Source organism: Hyposmocoma kahamanoa, unplaced genomic scaffold (genome assembly GCF_003589595.1).
Source record: "Hyposmocoma kahamanoa isolate Upper Pololo Valley unplaced genomic scaffold, ASM358959v1 63, whole genome shotgun sequence".
Lineage (NCBI taxonomy): Eukaryota > Metazoa > Arthropoda > Insecta > Lepidoptera > Cosmopterigidae > Hyposmocoma > Hyposmocoma kahamanoa.
This window is the reverse complement of record NW_020653851.1, coordinates 3,997,461-4,013,912: the sequence shown is the minus strand read 5'-3', so window position 1 is coordinate 4,013,912 and position 16,452 is coordinate 3,997,461. Positions and strand designations below refer to the sequence as shown.

The window sequence follows — 16,452 nt, the reverse complement described above, 5'->3', positions numbered from 1 at the left end:
AACATAACATAACATAACATAACATAACATAACATAACATAACATAATATAATATAATATCTACTACGAGATTGAAATATATTCACTGTCACAAAATAACAAAGATCGGGGGGAATTTCTAATCCGATTACGGCTTCCCTATTAGATTATTTATAATTGAGTAGAGTGAAATTAGAAAACTTCGAGGGATAAGTTGTTATTCAATTTTCTGGGAAGTTATATTTTTAAAAAAATCTTGTTTTAATATTTTTTCACACATTTGTTAGTGAGTACTGCTTAAAACATTACTCGTCATGCACTCACTGTAACTGAATAGTTACAGTGAGTGCAGTGAGTGTTGGAATCAACATATCTATGATTCCAACCAATCCTTACGTAATATATTTTGCGATTTCCACTTTTCTCTATTCCTAGAATAATCCTCATCGACAACGTTTTTCAACTGTATAAAAGCCCTGAAAACACATCGCGCTCTCTACCAGATTCCTGAAAAATCAAAAATGTTATCCAGTTTTGTTTAATTTTGTTACTTAAAACTGTGGAAGACTTGTAAACTTGTAATGAAGCAAGAATTACTCAGTCTAGGCTGTACGACGCACAAGTGCCTTACTTTTTCCAGTTTAAGAATGGAAAATACAGAACCAAACAAAATAAAAAAATCAGAGGAACATATAAACTGTGAACTGAACAATTCTGCGTTATTTATGAATGAATATTGGGAAAACTGGAAAACAACGAATATCACACACATGTTGCCGCATCCAAAAGTTGTCATATTAATGCCTAAAGTATTTTAATAGTCAAAGTTTAACGTTTTTTCAATGATTTCTAAGTCAGACTTAGCTTCTTCACGCTTACATATGACTTCCGATACCTTATCCAGTAACAGCGATCGGAAATATTCGTGGTTTCCCGTTGATCACTACATCTGTATGGTATTGGAACCGAAAACCTACTAGATTGTTCTCCACATCAGGAGAGAGAGACGGTAACTGCCATCTTTAAACATTTGCATCACTAGGACGTAGCCTTAGTATCGCTAGTAAATTATAGGCCATGGAACATCGCAATTAATCTTTTATAGGCATGATTATTTAGTTATTAAAATTGTTCATTCACATTAAAGTCATAATTGCTCAGTGAATAATTTCGGAATGTTGTGAAATTTTGTTGAATTTTGGATACCAAGAAAGCACCTGAACATAACATTGTTTGGCGTCGGTTTAATTTGTTTCGTGTGCGTCGTAATTTCAACTTTCCGCTTCACTGATGAGTTAAAATGACAATAATTATATACCTTTATGGTATAGAAATTGTTCGGAAATCATTTTAAGTATATTCAACTAAATACTTGTACATTGTATGATAATGATAACTTTAAAAAAAAATCGGACAAGTTTGTATAATTACATCTTTTTGGAGAAAGTGGGTTAAATCCAATAAACCAGATTCATCCCTCAATTTGCCACCCTTAAAAATAGAATATTTTCTTTAAATTTGAATGGAACTACTATTGATACACCCTTTCCAAGAAAAAAAAGAATCATCGAAATCGGGTCTCAAATTTTAATGTCGTCGGAGTAATCGCGTAATATACAAAAAATTCAATCGAATTGAGAACCTCCTTTTTTTTAAAGTCGATTAAAATGAATTATTTCTTTTTCAGTGTTAATTTGACAGTTTATAAGCGTATTAAAATGAAAACATCTTCAACATAGCTTAGGGAGTTAAGCAGGCGATAGACACCTAACAAAACTAACGCTGTAATTAAATTTTGTAGTAAATATTTCCGCTCTGCGTTAGGTAGATAACTTTAAAGGCCTTTAAACATTTTTTTAATATCGTTAACGCGATAGAATTTGATATGAAAAATATGTGCATTTTCGCATGTACTTGTATAAAGTGCAAAACATAGATGTCGTAAGAGTTGCAACAGACTTTTGAGAAAAGGTCACGCTTAAAAATACAGCAATTTAGTTAGCCCACAGGTGCCAGTCGGTGAGAGAGTATTCCACTCTACCTTGTGCTCTGTTTCCAAAAAGTTAGTCAAGAAAGATAGGCAACATGGTGCGGATAAGTTGGCAGACTAAAACAGCGGCATGGAAAAATAATATCAAAGAGTATGATGACGTTATTAAACGCATTGTGGACATAAACCAGCAACCGTCTAAGAAACAACTGAAAAACAATACCGTCTAACTGATACACATCACAGATGAGTAACTTTTCGTGGCAATAGAGCTCCTTGTGAAAGAGTTGGCCCAGGGAAGTACTGCCACCATACCTGTGTCTGCAGGCAACCATTAATGTGAGCATTAATACGTTCCGGTTTTTAAAGGTAAGGGTGCTGGTGAAATTATAGGCACATGGAACTTGTCAACTTATGTCTCAGGGTGAAGGGCGCAGCGAAAGTGCCCCTCAGATTTTTGCGATTTAAAGCTCTAAGCGACATTGCAACTAATATGGGTAGGCGTGTTGCTTACTATCAGGCGCACGGCCTGTTCGTCCCGTCAATTGGTATCATAAAAAAACTCAAATGAACATAATATATACGTCGAAATACTGAAAGCAGACCCGGTAAGATCTGAGTCCTCGTAACATCGTCCTATCGAGCGAAATTGGAAGTCTGAACACTGTCTGCCACCCAATTCATTGGGTGGCATTATGATTTCAACCAGGGGTCTTAAAAAGATGAGAAGAGCGTTTTGTTTTTACGTGACAGCTGAAGAAGCGTTACTTTACTGTGTACCGCTAAAGACAAATTTGGCAAATCGCAAATACTCTTCGTGAAGAATTTCACCCTACACGATCTTCTTCACTCTACACGCTCACGTTGAGACCACACCAAAAATTTTCGCAATCAGAAAATACATTTCTGTCTTTCGTGGAATTTGGAAGAATCTTCGTTACTGTGTAGTGGAGCGTAATGTAATTACGTATATCCGATAAAATCATTGGCGTCATCCAAGCCCGTTATCGTGGTAGTACCTGTAGTGAATGCGTGATCAAATTTCGTGTGCCCTTATCAGGATGTAAGCGGGCATCGTACATGGCTGTCTCCTGTCACCACTTCTATTCATCATTCTGCTCGACAATATCATGCAGAAAGTAATGTCTACTCATTGTCTACTACACTTAGGGACTACGTATTACTGTATCTTGACTACGTGGGCGACATAATTTTAATTTCAGTGACGCTTAACCACTGGCCAAATTTGAAAATTTTACACAACCGACAAAGAAGAAGTGAGATTGCGAATCAATACAAAGACTTTGTATTTGAAATGAGTATTTTGTTGGATAACAAGGAAACTTTTAGTCGCCTAGATTAAAATCTTTAATTAGATAGGTAGGCAGACGGCCTTTTTAAGATACATACTTAGTACCCGAATACCAACCAGTGTGGCTCGAAGAACGCCAAAGAGAGCTTGTGTTCAACTTAAATCGGACAGGATTTTACCTTGCTTACCTAGCTGCGAAACGTAGCAAAATGACTGACTAACCAGCTTACATCTATACTTTACATCTACGGGCAGGAGATTCTAAATTCCCATTAAACAAGTAATTGAAAGTGGCGACTTAGCGAAAGTGAGGCTGGATAGAGTAAACATTGCGGTGTAGACAAATAGATACCATGTCGAACGGCAGATATGTGGCAAAAAAAGACGGCTTAAAGCTGTTGGGTTGACGTGGAGCAAACTAAAGAAGACGGCACAAGACAGGATGAAGTGGCGACAAATCGTAAAGGTACTATATGTACCAGAAAGGTACTCCAAGACTACAACTATAATAATTATGTGAGACATGTTAATAAAAGTGCCACTGCTATTCGTCTGTCGTTTCTTTGGATTTTCATTTGATGGATCGTTTTAATAATGTATGCTGTTCAACGCTTTAATATGAAAATGACGCGCAAAATACTCTCACGTTTTGCTCGTACGTGGTTTTCTTTTGGTAAGGCGGATAACAGACGAGTCTGATGTGCCACTGCGGTTTTATTTCTTCACACATGAAAATGTCACGCGACAGTGCAGTGAATTGATCACGACGGACCCCTTCATTTTACTTTTTTAAAGTTATTATTATTATGTTTAAGGATTAAGTAGTTTGAATAAAATATTTTCGTCTTAGAGATTAGGTTAAGTTTACTTGGAAGTGCGGTGGAGTTCTGAAACTGACTGTGAAGTCATTTAAGCATGTTTGTAGGTAGGTTGTGTAGACAACCACAAATTACACCCAAACTCACAAGAGAAATATGGAACCCGGGACATCAGCATGGCTTGATAACCATTCGGCCATGGAGCCAGGTAACTTTAAAATGACTTAGGAGAGTGTTCGCTTAAAATATCGTAGGAGGTATCAGAAGTTTTACTTCATTTCTGTTTTTTATGCACGGGACCTTTAAGTGAAAGACATGACCAACAAAACATTTGAAATCTATAGGTACTTTTTAAAATATTCCAAAGCTTGTTACAAACAAATTATTTTATTATATTAACCCTTTCCTTAGTAGTTTAACTTGTCTAACAGCTGTTTTCGTAAACAAATCATGGAGTGCCTTTATGCCGCACTTCATTTATTTCAAACATGTTTTATTTGCAACTCGTAAACACGCATTAGGGTCGAACGACCCTTTTCTAGAGCGTTGTAATTTTCTTTAAAGTATTATATAACCCATATTCAATAAAAAAAAGATTAAATTGAATAATGGAAAATAAGAGCAATGAACTAAATTACAATAGTAATAGTAAAAAAAATACCAAGACTTACCTTAAAGCATTTAGCTCGAAGTTAGACAACAAACACAACAACGGAGAAAGCGTTCGAACACTTCGAAGTCGGAATAACAACTGAAACACGGACCAGCTGCGCCACATGCACTGCGCAGTACAGGCGAAACAGAGGAAAAACCAATTTCACTTAACCTCTGCTTCATCGCTTACCGTGTTCTGCAAACTACAAACAATATTGTAGGTAGAGGCAGTTCTGTCACGGGTTAGGTTACAATGGTCAAATATAGGGTTCGAAAGGGAATCTTGTGGATCCCAGTCACGGAACCTAGTATGTGAATGATAGAACGGCGCTAGCGGGGTAGAGGAGGAGCGCGGGGGGTTACATAACCGTCAGATCGATACCCGGGCGGCGATGCTGAAACGCCCGGCAGAATACATACTTCTTTTTTTTTCATAGGAAACTATGGCATGATAGCGATTAATCTATTTTGCCTTGCCTTAGTGAATTATAAATATTTGTTTTTATTGCGGTCACGATGAAATCGTATTTCGTATAGTTTTACAATATTTTTAGGAGACTTGTAAGGTACCATTGTTACACTGGTTTTATGGTTAACATATTTTTAGTGTAATTTTACTGCATCTGCTCCGTACAGTATTCAACGGACTTTTTGATAATATAGAAAGAGGTAAAGACAGACATAATAAATAATTCACCTTAAGTATATCTATGACCATCGACGCCAGCGCAGATCAGTGAATAAGTTGTGCGGACGCTACGAGCTACGAATTTTCGTAGTACGCGCGCGAACGTATGACATTGAATTAAAGATATTTTTTTGGCTTGGTAATTGTAGTGAAACGTTTTTGTTGTTGTACAAGTATGTTTTTAATATTAATTAATATCTTCGCTTTAATGCTTTGTTTCCTTTCTGGTTCAGAGTGGTTACAGCTTGGCGGCAGACATAGGTATGGTGTCAGTACTTCCCTGAACGAACTCTTTCACAAGAAGTTTTACTGCTACTATCATTATACATCGCACTGCAATTATAATAGTGTTGTAACTTAAAATACGTGAAATTCAAGATTTGTTGAACGTAAAATTTGATTCTCCACATGTCAATAAAACCGTCGTTAGAATATTGTTAGAAAAATTTGTAAGATTAAAAGATATCTACTTAACTCAAAATGGGACAAAGTTTATGTGATGTCCAGAACTATCTGGACAAAACAGACCATCCTAAACATATAACATTATTTTTACGCTTTTATTTTTAAATATACTTGGAAAGTATGAAATTGTTTAGATGTCCGTAATAAAACTTTATTTTATACATAAATTTTAATAATAATCTTTCACGGGAAGTCAGTAATTCAATTTTCATCGATTCTGAAAAAAATATACTTTTTGAGTTAATACACTACTGTATTAACATTGCGATATATAGATTAGCATTATTATTTATAATGTCTATGTAGTTCCTAAATTCATTTAGGAGCTCCATAGATTTGATTTTTTTGTTGGAAATCACGTTTGACAACGGTCAATCCGTTCCTTTCGTGGATTCAACCAACTACCAAAAGTGAGATAAAATGTAAAGATTGAAATGCGATCTCTACAGCACCGTAATATCTCGAAAAAATCCTCTAAGTATACTTTATTTTCTTTGGTTTGGATAAGGGTAAAGGATATTGACAAACTTATTTCGTTGTAGTAAACGACCAAAGTACATTAGGTATTATCTGACTAAGGGAGAGTCTTAAACAGTTTTAATTTCTTGTATTATTTTGACACCATTTTGGACGGTGATGAATATTGACTAATGTAAACACAACACTTATCGACATAGAAACGCTTCAAAAGACCTTAAGTTTTTTCCTATAACATCAAGGGACGATACGAACAAGTCGTGCGCCTGGTGGTAAGCGACACGCCTATCCAAAACAGTTGCAGTGCCACTCAGAGCTTTAAATCGCAATGATCTTATGGGCACTGCCACTGCGCCCGTTACCCTGTGATATAAGTTGATAAGTCCCATGTGCCTGTAATTTCACCAGCACCAACAGCTTTGCAGTCTTATATAACAAATGACTATTGTTGCATTATCACATGTGGTTATATTACACCAAGAGTGTAATAAAGCATGTGGGTGCACGAAAGGAGCCTCCCCGTACGCCATGCCATTCCTTTCCTGTACATCTGGCGTACCATGGGCAACAATCAGCAAGACCCTACGCCGGTTGGTAATTCGTTTCACCGCGATGGCCAGCATTACGTTATATGCCATCGATACGATAAGAAGACGACTGATGGTACGAAATAGAAAACAAAACAATTATATTTTCAGGAACAGTTACGAAGCTTTCCTTCTATGAAACGTATGAACGCTGCGTCCCGTTCCAGTTCCTTTTACTTGCGTGCTCACCTTTCCCGCAGCTCAATATCGAACTATCGAAGTTAATTAAACATTTTTAATATGTAGCGTCGCCACATTCTATGTATAAAACTTCCTGAATAATATATATAAATCTTATTAACCGAATTCAAAAAAAGGAGGAGGTTCTCAATTCCACTGTACGTTTTTTATGTATGTATGTTACGCGATAACTCCGGTATTTGTGAGCCGATTTTCATGATTCTTTTTTCGTTGGAAAGAGTGTACCTACCTCCAAAGTGGTTCCATATAATTTTGAAGAAATACATATATCCACCTCTAAGGGTGGCTGTGCACGCATGAAGATTCATTTTTATAAATGGCGCCTAAATTTTAGTATAAGGAGCAATTATTTTAATGGTTGATTTTGCTATTCTTTAATTCAAGGCGTTTTTCTCTTTCAATATACTTTGATTAGTGAGAACCGATTTTTATTATCTCCTGTGTTAAGTCCCGTATAGTGGCAAACTAGGCGATGAATCCGGGTTTGCGCACTTTCCGGTAACCGATTTCAATAAAACTTGGTAATTATATGTAATTCCACGTACCTTTGAGGTTGGTTTTTTTTAGCACTCTTATTCTCCTTCTACGACTCTCGTAGAGGGAGAATTGGGTAGAGAGGCTCCATTAACTAATAAAAACCGTATAAGCGAGATAGATTTATGCACAGACATATCAGAGTAAACTAGAAAACAATATTATTTTTTGTCCCTATCTACGTATGCGGTTTTGCTAGTATGACTCAACGCACGTTGAGTCCAGCAAATCCTTTCGAGTGTTTGATGTGCATCGATTTTATGTGTTTGTGCTTTTAAGAAGTGTTTTACAAAGTTACTAACCGTTCCTATGTAGTAAGTGACAATTATTGCAGCTCACAATAATGGTGCATTGTTATATTTTAGCCTGTAAAAGCCGTGCGGAACGAAAAATTCCCAACATAACCTTTCACACGTAAGTCTTAATTTTTCATTACAATCAATGAATTTTTTTGTATGAATTATTAATGAAATACTCTTAAAATCCTGGAATATTACGATTTCATGTATTTTAGATGATATTTGAAGTGTTTTTCTAGATTGAAAGATTTTTGTTTGCATCGTATAAACCTCCTGAAATAAGGAGAATATCTTACTTTTGTCAAATATGTCCATTTCGCTTCTACCAGCAATGGTTATGATACGCAAAAAAGAGAGATTAAATCAACAACGTATAAATTAAATTAGACAGGCGAGGCTGATTTTAGGAATACCGTGCTTTTGCCACTATCTTTTCCCCTATTTATGGGTCATTTTAAATATTGTATTTTTTACTTTTCAATACTTTTTCAGTTCAAAATATGTATACTAAGTTAATACTGTTCAAGGGCCAATAAAAAAGTAATGATTACTAAATGTGGTCTGACGGATTCTCCCTCCTTAGACTTGGCAGATTTCATCATTATCATGAACCCATTTATACGTCCCACTGCTGGGCACGGGTTTCCTCTCAGGCGACAGTCCTTCACACTGGCCCAATAAGGGTTGGGTATTGCACACGTTTTTCGAGGACTTTGAACTTTCTTCAAAGTTTCATCACGATGTTTTCCTTCACCGAAAAGCTCATGATAAATTAAAAATTACATTTCGCACAAATTCCGAGAAACTCAGAGGTGCGAGTCTGGATTCGAACCCGCGACCTTCTGCTTGAGAGGCAGTAGGTCAAACCATTAGGTTAGTAGGTTAAACCATTATGCTGACGACATGGTGCTGCTGGGGCCGTCTATTAATGCGCTCAGGAAATTACTCAAAGTGTGTGAGAGGTATGCAGCCAAGCATGCATGGGCTGAAGTACAACTCAAAAAAAAAGTGAACTGCTTGTTGTAAAGGCAGGTAAATGCTATCCAGATGTTGTACCATCGTTAACGCTTGGTGGCATGCCTCTTAATAGAGTTGATAAGTTTAGATATCTTGGTCACGTTATTACTGACAGCATTAAAGATGATCTAGATATTGAAAGGGAGCGCAGAGCGCTGGCTGTGAGAGGAAACATGCTGGCCCGTAGATTCACTCGTTGTACAAAAGAGGTGAAAGTTATGCTTTTTAAAGCTTTTTGTCAGTCAATGTACTCGAGTAGTCTATGGATTAGATATACACAGCGTACATATAACTCAATACGAATACAATACAATAACATCTTAAGGATGCTGTTGAGACTGCCACGGCACTGCAGTGCATCCATCATGTTTGCTGAAGCGCGAACAGATGACTTTTATGCCGTTAGGCATTGACTTACAATTATATGGACGTCGGGTCCGCGCTAAAAAGTGTCCGCACTTGTAAGGCGCTAAAATCGTATACAGAGCGCGACACTCCGCTTTAGTCTTCATTTGTTCTACGGACAGCGCGATACTGCGATGACATAACAATTTAAATTTCGAATAGGTTGACTTGGGACATTTTTTTCGTGGTTTTTGTATTAGACCCGTCGTCCATTTATTTGTAAGTCAATGCCGTTAGGCGTAAAAAAGTGTCGTCTCTGCTAAACCGAGTGCGTGACAGTGGCAATGGCATCCTGAGGTTGTTTGCCCATCGTTTTGACTGTACAATTTTAAAGTTTTGGGTAAACATTACAACCGGTCAAATTAAGTAATAATTGTGCATTTTCCAAATTTTAATATTTAAATTTTCTGTCAATATTTCAAAATTCAATGTAATCAATGGTAATCATACTAACATAGTTCTAAGGTTTTCTTTTGTAACTAACACCATTATCTTATGGGCTATGGCTTGAAATAAATGGTTTATTATTATTATTATTATTAGACTACCACGGCCTCATTTTCATTTCAATTTCTTTAACGGGGTAAAATTTTAAAAGTAACCCAGAATTTATAGGTTAATTTATAGGTATAAGGCGGAATTTATAGGTTGGTATCCATTTCCAGTATACGCGAAAAGCTTCTCTATTCTTTTTTTTTATTCTCCCTCTACGACTCTGTACTGAGATTATTTTGACATGGGTTATGACTGTAGCCACTAGTGACAACATCGCTCGCGTTCATTTCATTTTTATTACATCGCACTCGAAACTTTATATGGAGACATAAACCTCATTTTGCAGAAACGGCAGTTTTTATATTAAGACATAATAAGTATTAATGTAATCTTTATGGGAAAACTGCAGTTTTAGTGCCTTCGTAATAAAGGCTGACTTTGAGGTATTAAAGCTACAAACTTATAAATGCTTTTTTACCTTGTTCTGGAATTGAAAGTTAAAAAAATCAATTTGTTTTAGATTTTCTTTCTGTTACTAAACGGAAAGTGGTGAATTTGATGAAATTGCCTTTTCTACGACTTGTTCTTACAAGCGAGCTATTGTGCTACGGTCAAATATTGCTGCATTGTATGAGACTCTTGATTAGTGTAATGTTTTCTTTTTTGTTTCTTTACTTTGTTTTTCATTTAGAAAATATTGATGGACCTTTGTGTAGTATATTGGAATTGGGAATAGCACGAATTAATTCCGCCTTTGACTTGCCGTCATCGGATGACCATGTAGACTGGGGTACTTCCCTATGTTGTGGTTGTTTCAAGGATTCGCAAGAAGCGTTCCGCTTCCACATTTATATGGCGAACGGCCGTATAAACGAAGTGGAATTCTCTGCCTGTTAACTTGTTCTCTGAATGGTATAACTTGGGCCTTTTCAATGCCAGAGTGAATAGGCATTTTTTAGGTGTGCACTTCATCGTCACCTTCCATCATGTGAGATGGAAGTTAAATGCGCACTTATTTTTTTATATATAAAAAAACAAAAATAAATATTATGGATTTGTTTGAAACTAAATGGTTTGAATTGAAAAATGGAATCGCACAGTATAATTCACTTGTCCAATATTTCTCGAGCTGCACGTAATAAGTTTGTGATTTGCACCTTGCCGCTGGGACCCATTTTATTCATATAATTTGATCTTAGTTTTAATTTCTAATATTTAAGCTTTTATTGTATCTTACCTGTATATTTATAAAAATCAATGAATTGAATCACAGTTCGTGATACAATGCAGTAAATTATGTCACTTATAGTACAGTCGCCATTCAACATTTCTTGTTAATAAAACACACGTCCAGGATTTAGTGAGCTGCTGTACGTTTGCAAGTACTACAGCGAAAGCGGTAATTGAGATTTACCCGGCCGCATTTCCTCGTATTTTCCGTTATTAGACATTAGAGGAGTCAGAGGTGTAAGCCTGCAATGCAATATAGGTTTTAAATCTAAGTTAGGTAACGTACTTCGGTAAGAAAATAAGGTTTATTTCCTTTGAAATATTCCTTTCGTTTTTATACTGACCCTATCTACAAAATATGTAGACGATATTTCTCAGAACCTGATGCTTCTCGAAAGCAAAGTCTGGGAGTTTAAATCATGTATCAATTTTCAAACCTCCGAAATATAATATTGAATTTATTTATTTACTTATAAATAATAATATCAAGTGACGGGACGAACAAGTCGTGCGCCTGGTGGTAAGCTACACGCATATCCATAACAGTTGCAGTATGACTCAGAGCTCTAAATGGCAAAGATCTTAGGGGCATAGCCACTGCGCCCGTTATCCTAAGACATAATATAATAAGGGTTTGGGCATAGCCCGCCACGCTGTCCCAATGAGGATTAGGAACTTAACATGTTGTCCACAAACTTATTTAAAGTCGGTTAAAGACAAGAAAAGGTAACAAAGAAGGCTGTAACAATAAAAGGTATATTAGAAAACAGGTACATTATTACAAAACACTCCTTAACTTGATGGATATTTAGGTATTAAGTAGACGCTTACCTCAAAAGGGCCAAGTTATACTGAATTACAGTTACGTATTCATAGGTACATGATAAGGCTGTAGTGGTTATAAACTTATTAAAATTGGCACATCATTTAGATTACTAATGATTATAAACTTAGTAAAGGAGTCCAAAAATTAGATGCGATTGAATTTTAACCAGCTTCGTACGCTGTCGCGATCGAGCAGGGAGGGACTGTGGAACGAAACAAAATCAGAATGCGAGGCAAAAGAGCTATTTTAGTGGCCAGGCCCATCGAAATACGTTCACCTTTTCTTTCATAGCAAAATCGCGACGTGCCATTTGCCAGGCAAATGGCGGTTTCATCTGTAAAAAATAAGCAATTCAAAAAAGGTACAACGTGAAATTTTTTTAGAGTTTGTTCCATTTTTAACAAATTATGTTTAAGTTTTATGGTAGGTCATGATACGAATTTAAGCAATTCAGGGGGCCCCTACTATGAGCTTATAAACCAGCCAGCCAAGTTCCTTGCAACTCACGTGACATGGTAAAACTGAATGGCTTGAATTCGTATCATGACCTACACAAAGTTGAACGGGAATGGCAAGGTGAAAGGATTTCGAATGAGGAATGTAAACTGCATGGACAATGAATTGTTTTTGTGAGGTCATAGCAACCAGCAAAGTTCCATTCAATTCATTTGACGTGGTAAAACTGGGGGCCTAGTATGAGCTCTTAGAGCAATCCTAATTAAACCTGTAAGTTGAAACCTATAAGTTGACAACTATTTGTCAAATTCGGACAGGCAATCCAACTTATAGGTTTAATTAGGATTGCTCTAAGAGCTCACACTAGGCCCCCAGTTTTACCACGTCAAGTGAATTGAATGGAACTTTGCTGGTTGCTAATAAGCTCATAGTAGGCCTCCAAGAACCGGAGAAAGGCGATAAAAAGGTGGGATGACGATGTAAGGAACTCACACCGTCATAATGTATTCCGAGGATTGTAAACCTTCTATGTGTAGGTTTCATAACAAATTTACGATGTTTTCCCTCATTGAAAAGCTGATGGTAAATTTCAAATTGAATTCCGATAAACTCTGTCGAGAGGCGGTAGGTCAAACCATTAAACTACCATGGCTTACATTTACCCAAAGTATATGAATTTAAATATTAAGTTACCTTTTATTACCTATATATTACTCGGAAAGTTTCCCTATAGCCATCACTCATTTCAATATTGGGTGTAATGATGTGAAAACTTTAGACAGTTTCGACTCGAGTATGTGTTTAGTTCCACAATGTTATATGTTCTACGAAAGTTTGTTAGGATTTAATTTACTTTTATGTTAGTTTGTAATTGTCTACGAACTTAGCGGTAGGGCAAAGAAATTGCACCCTCTATGATAAATATGTCATAATTCGAAAAGTAACATTTTTGGGAAACGGTCAAAATAAATTTAAAAAGCATTTTTACTAATAAATCGTCTTTCATATTAAATAGAACCTTGTCATATTTGGAACCATCATTACATTTTAAATATGACAAATTTTCCTTTCAATTACGTCACCTTTTTATTGAAGGTCGGATATGAGTTCTAGCATGTCGTCCAAGTGAGGTTAGAATGGACACATAGAGATCAAAACAAACAAGCATATAACACAATTTAAATCGTAATAATATGTAAATGATCTCTAAACGTCATGACACGTTATGTTGTGTTAAAAGATTAAAAAACCTATTCTGTTAACTTAGCTGTATGTGCCACATCCACGGAAGAAAAAAATACAATGGAAGAAGTGCCTTAAGCCTCGATTACTATCGGAACTGATGTCGCAAAAACGCACACAAATGAAATGATAAACACTATGAAATCTTGATAATGATTGGTCATAGTTTCTAATTTAAAAAGATTCACAGAGAACAAATTCTGGATTGTTAATATAATTTAAACTTTACCCAGTCGCTATATCGTTCGAATCGAAAGTTCAATACCGTTATTGCAAGTTACGACGTTTTGATTTGTATTGAAATTTTATTCAACATGCTGCCATCTTGCTGTCATTAGCTGGATTGCGATGAACGATTAACATCTGAACGAACAGATAATCAGAAAATGAAAAGTTATTAAAATAAGACAAACTATTACTTGAAATAGTACTTACTTGAAAAGAGCGCAGTAAGGCATTTTTCGACGATTTTAGAGAATTTGTGCGAAAGAATGACACAACCATACTGCCATCCTCTAACTAAAACGGCTAAGTGACGAAATATTTTTTTTTGAGATATAAAAAACCATAACCCAGTTTTGAATATTGAAATTGTTTAATGACATTTCAGCTATGCGTAGTTAGGTTTAGTTCCGAGAACACGTTTACTAATTTTAACTGTTTAATAGAGAATTTTGTGCTCAATTTTTTGCTATTTAAAATGGATATGTGACCATTTGACACTTAGCTGCTTTTTAGTTAGTGGACGGCAGCATACAATACAAAGCGAAAATGGGTGACTGAGCTCAAGTAGGTCTTTCGAGACCTATACTTGGCATGCGTCGGATGCTAACTAACAACTTCTACTGTATTTATTGTTCTGTGTTCGTTCATATCCTGCATAAATACCATCTAAACTCCTTTTGACATTGTTATAAAAATATACCACATCCGACAATTACAAATTAACCAATTGCAGTCAATATTGTCAGAGGTGCATTTTTACCCCAAATATCAATAAAAATAAGCATTTCTCTTATCCGAGATCGAAGGGTTTAGAAAATAAAGAGAAAAATTTAATTTTGCGACCTTACACTCCATAGTTGATATTTTAGGCACATTGGCAACTGTGAACTGCGCTACTGTAAAGTTGCCATTTTACAGTTCCGGCAATGTTAATAAGGCATGACGATATGACGTTCACCAGTTTATTTGAATAACGGCCTTTTTATTCACTCCGTTTTACCGAACCGGTACCGAAAGTAAGTTACTTACCGTTTGTTTCTAATGTATTATTCATCATAGGCTATTGTTATGACAAAGTTCAACTGTTACAACCTAACTTCCCACCGTAAATGCATTTTTCCTTTGGGTAAGAAACATTACAAAAATTCTTTTTATTTAACTGCGTTAACGTTATTATGTCTATGTTAATAACAAGTCATCAGTTTCTGTAAACAGATTTTTTTTTAAATAATATCAAGTGACGGGATGAATAAATCGTGCGCCTATGGTACGCTACACGCCTGTCAGTAACAGTTGCTGTGACACTCAGAGCTTCAAATCGCAAAAATCTGAGGGGCACTGCCACTGCGCCCGTCACACTGAGACATAAGTTGACAAGTTCCATGTGCTTATAATGTCACCAGTACCCTTTCTCTTAAAAAACTGTGTGTCCCGTTTTTTAAGAAAAAGTAATGATGACATTACTGCTTGGCGGCAGAAATAGGTAAGGGGGCAGTACTTCACTGGACGAACTCTTTCACAAGGAGCTCTACTGCTACTAATGACCTGAATGCTACTAAGATGTTTCATATCCTGTGTTGTAATAAGCCGACATCTTCAAAATGACTCGGGTATGACATTAAAGATTCTACAAATGAAATTAGTCGATAATTTTTTTATATTAAAATGGGAGTTATGTTTCACGTCATTCGTATTATTTTGTCATCACATTTGCTCGTAAACACTGTCATAACATGCAGGCAAAGTCGACCGTATTGTCCTAAATTATGCTCACGGGCTTTTTCATTACATTATCACACTATGGATTTGTTACGTCAAAATTAAACAACAGTTATTTGTTGTACAGGGCTGCAAAGTTGTTTCGCTCGTGGTTCAAAAATAGAATCCTGAGCGTAGCGAGGGTTTCAAGCCACGAGACGCAAAAAAATTTTGCTGCGGAGCGAAACACACAATTTTTTCACCTTTCACAAAATGGAAGATGAAAGACAAACAGTTGAACTATAACAGAATTAGTTATCGTTGCCAGTTTAATGGCAACAGTAATAAGAATATAATATAGCAACGGATTTATATTACTTATATATTGTACGACTAATCGTTTGATTGAGCGTGTTATTATGTTTTTTTTTTCATCGAAAGATAAAGTAGGTGCACCACAGTCCATCGTCAAGTTCGAATTTCAAAAACCTTTTTCACGCCAAAAAATGCTTTTGCGCGCAAATTTCTAAAGAGAAAGAAAGCCTTTCCGAGCTAGTGAGTGAAAAAAGTTTTTATGCTCGAAAAATCTGAACGTAATATTTCTCATGAACTTAAAGTATAAAAAACTAACCATTTGCAATTTAACTATATTTTACTAAATTTATTTTGTGAGTTCAAATTCTGCAGTATTTTTAGAATATGGAAATTGTTTATGTTGTATCTTATACATTATGGCTGCATGCGTTTGTGCCTTTTACGCTTTAGAAAACATTTTAGTTCGAATTGTATTAAATAAGAAAGAATAGCTGGCAATCTGTTCAAAAAAAAGAACAAAAAATCGGCCATTTGCAAGA

General features: G+C 35.9%; 1 protein-coding gene across 1 annotated transcript in view; it reads right to left on the bottom strand.

Annotated features, from left to right (window-relative positions):
• The window catches only part of LOC113230078, a 22,238-nt gene extending 17,184 nt beyond the window's left edge, over positions 1 to 5,054 (bottom strand). Inside the window, exon 1 of the mRNA XM_026463817.1 lies at positions 4,771 to 5,054. The gene's annotated coding sequence lies outside the window, so the exon portion shown is untranslated. The remainder of the gene's footprint in view (positions 1 to 4,770) is intronic.
• Between the last annotated feature and the right edge of the window lie 11,398 nt (positions 5,055 to 16,452).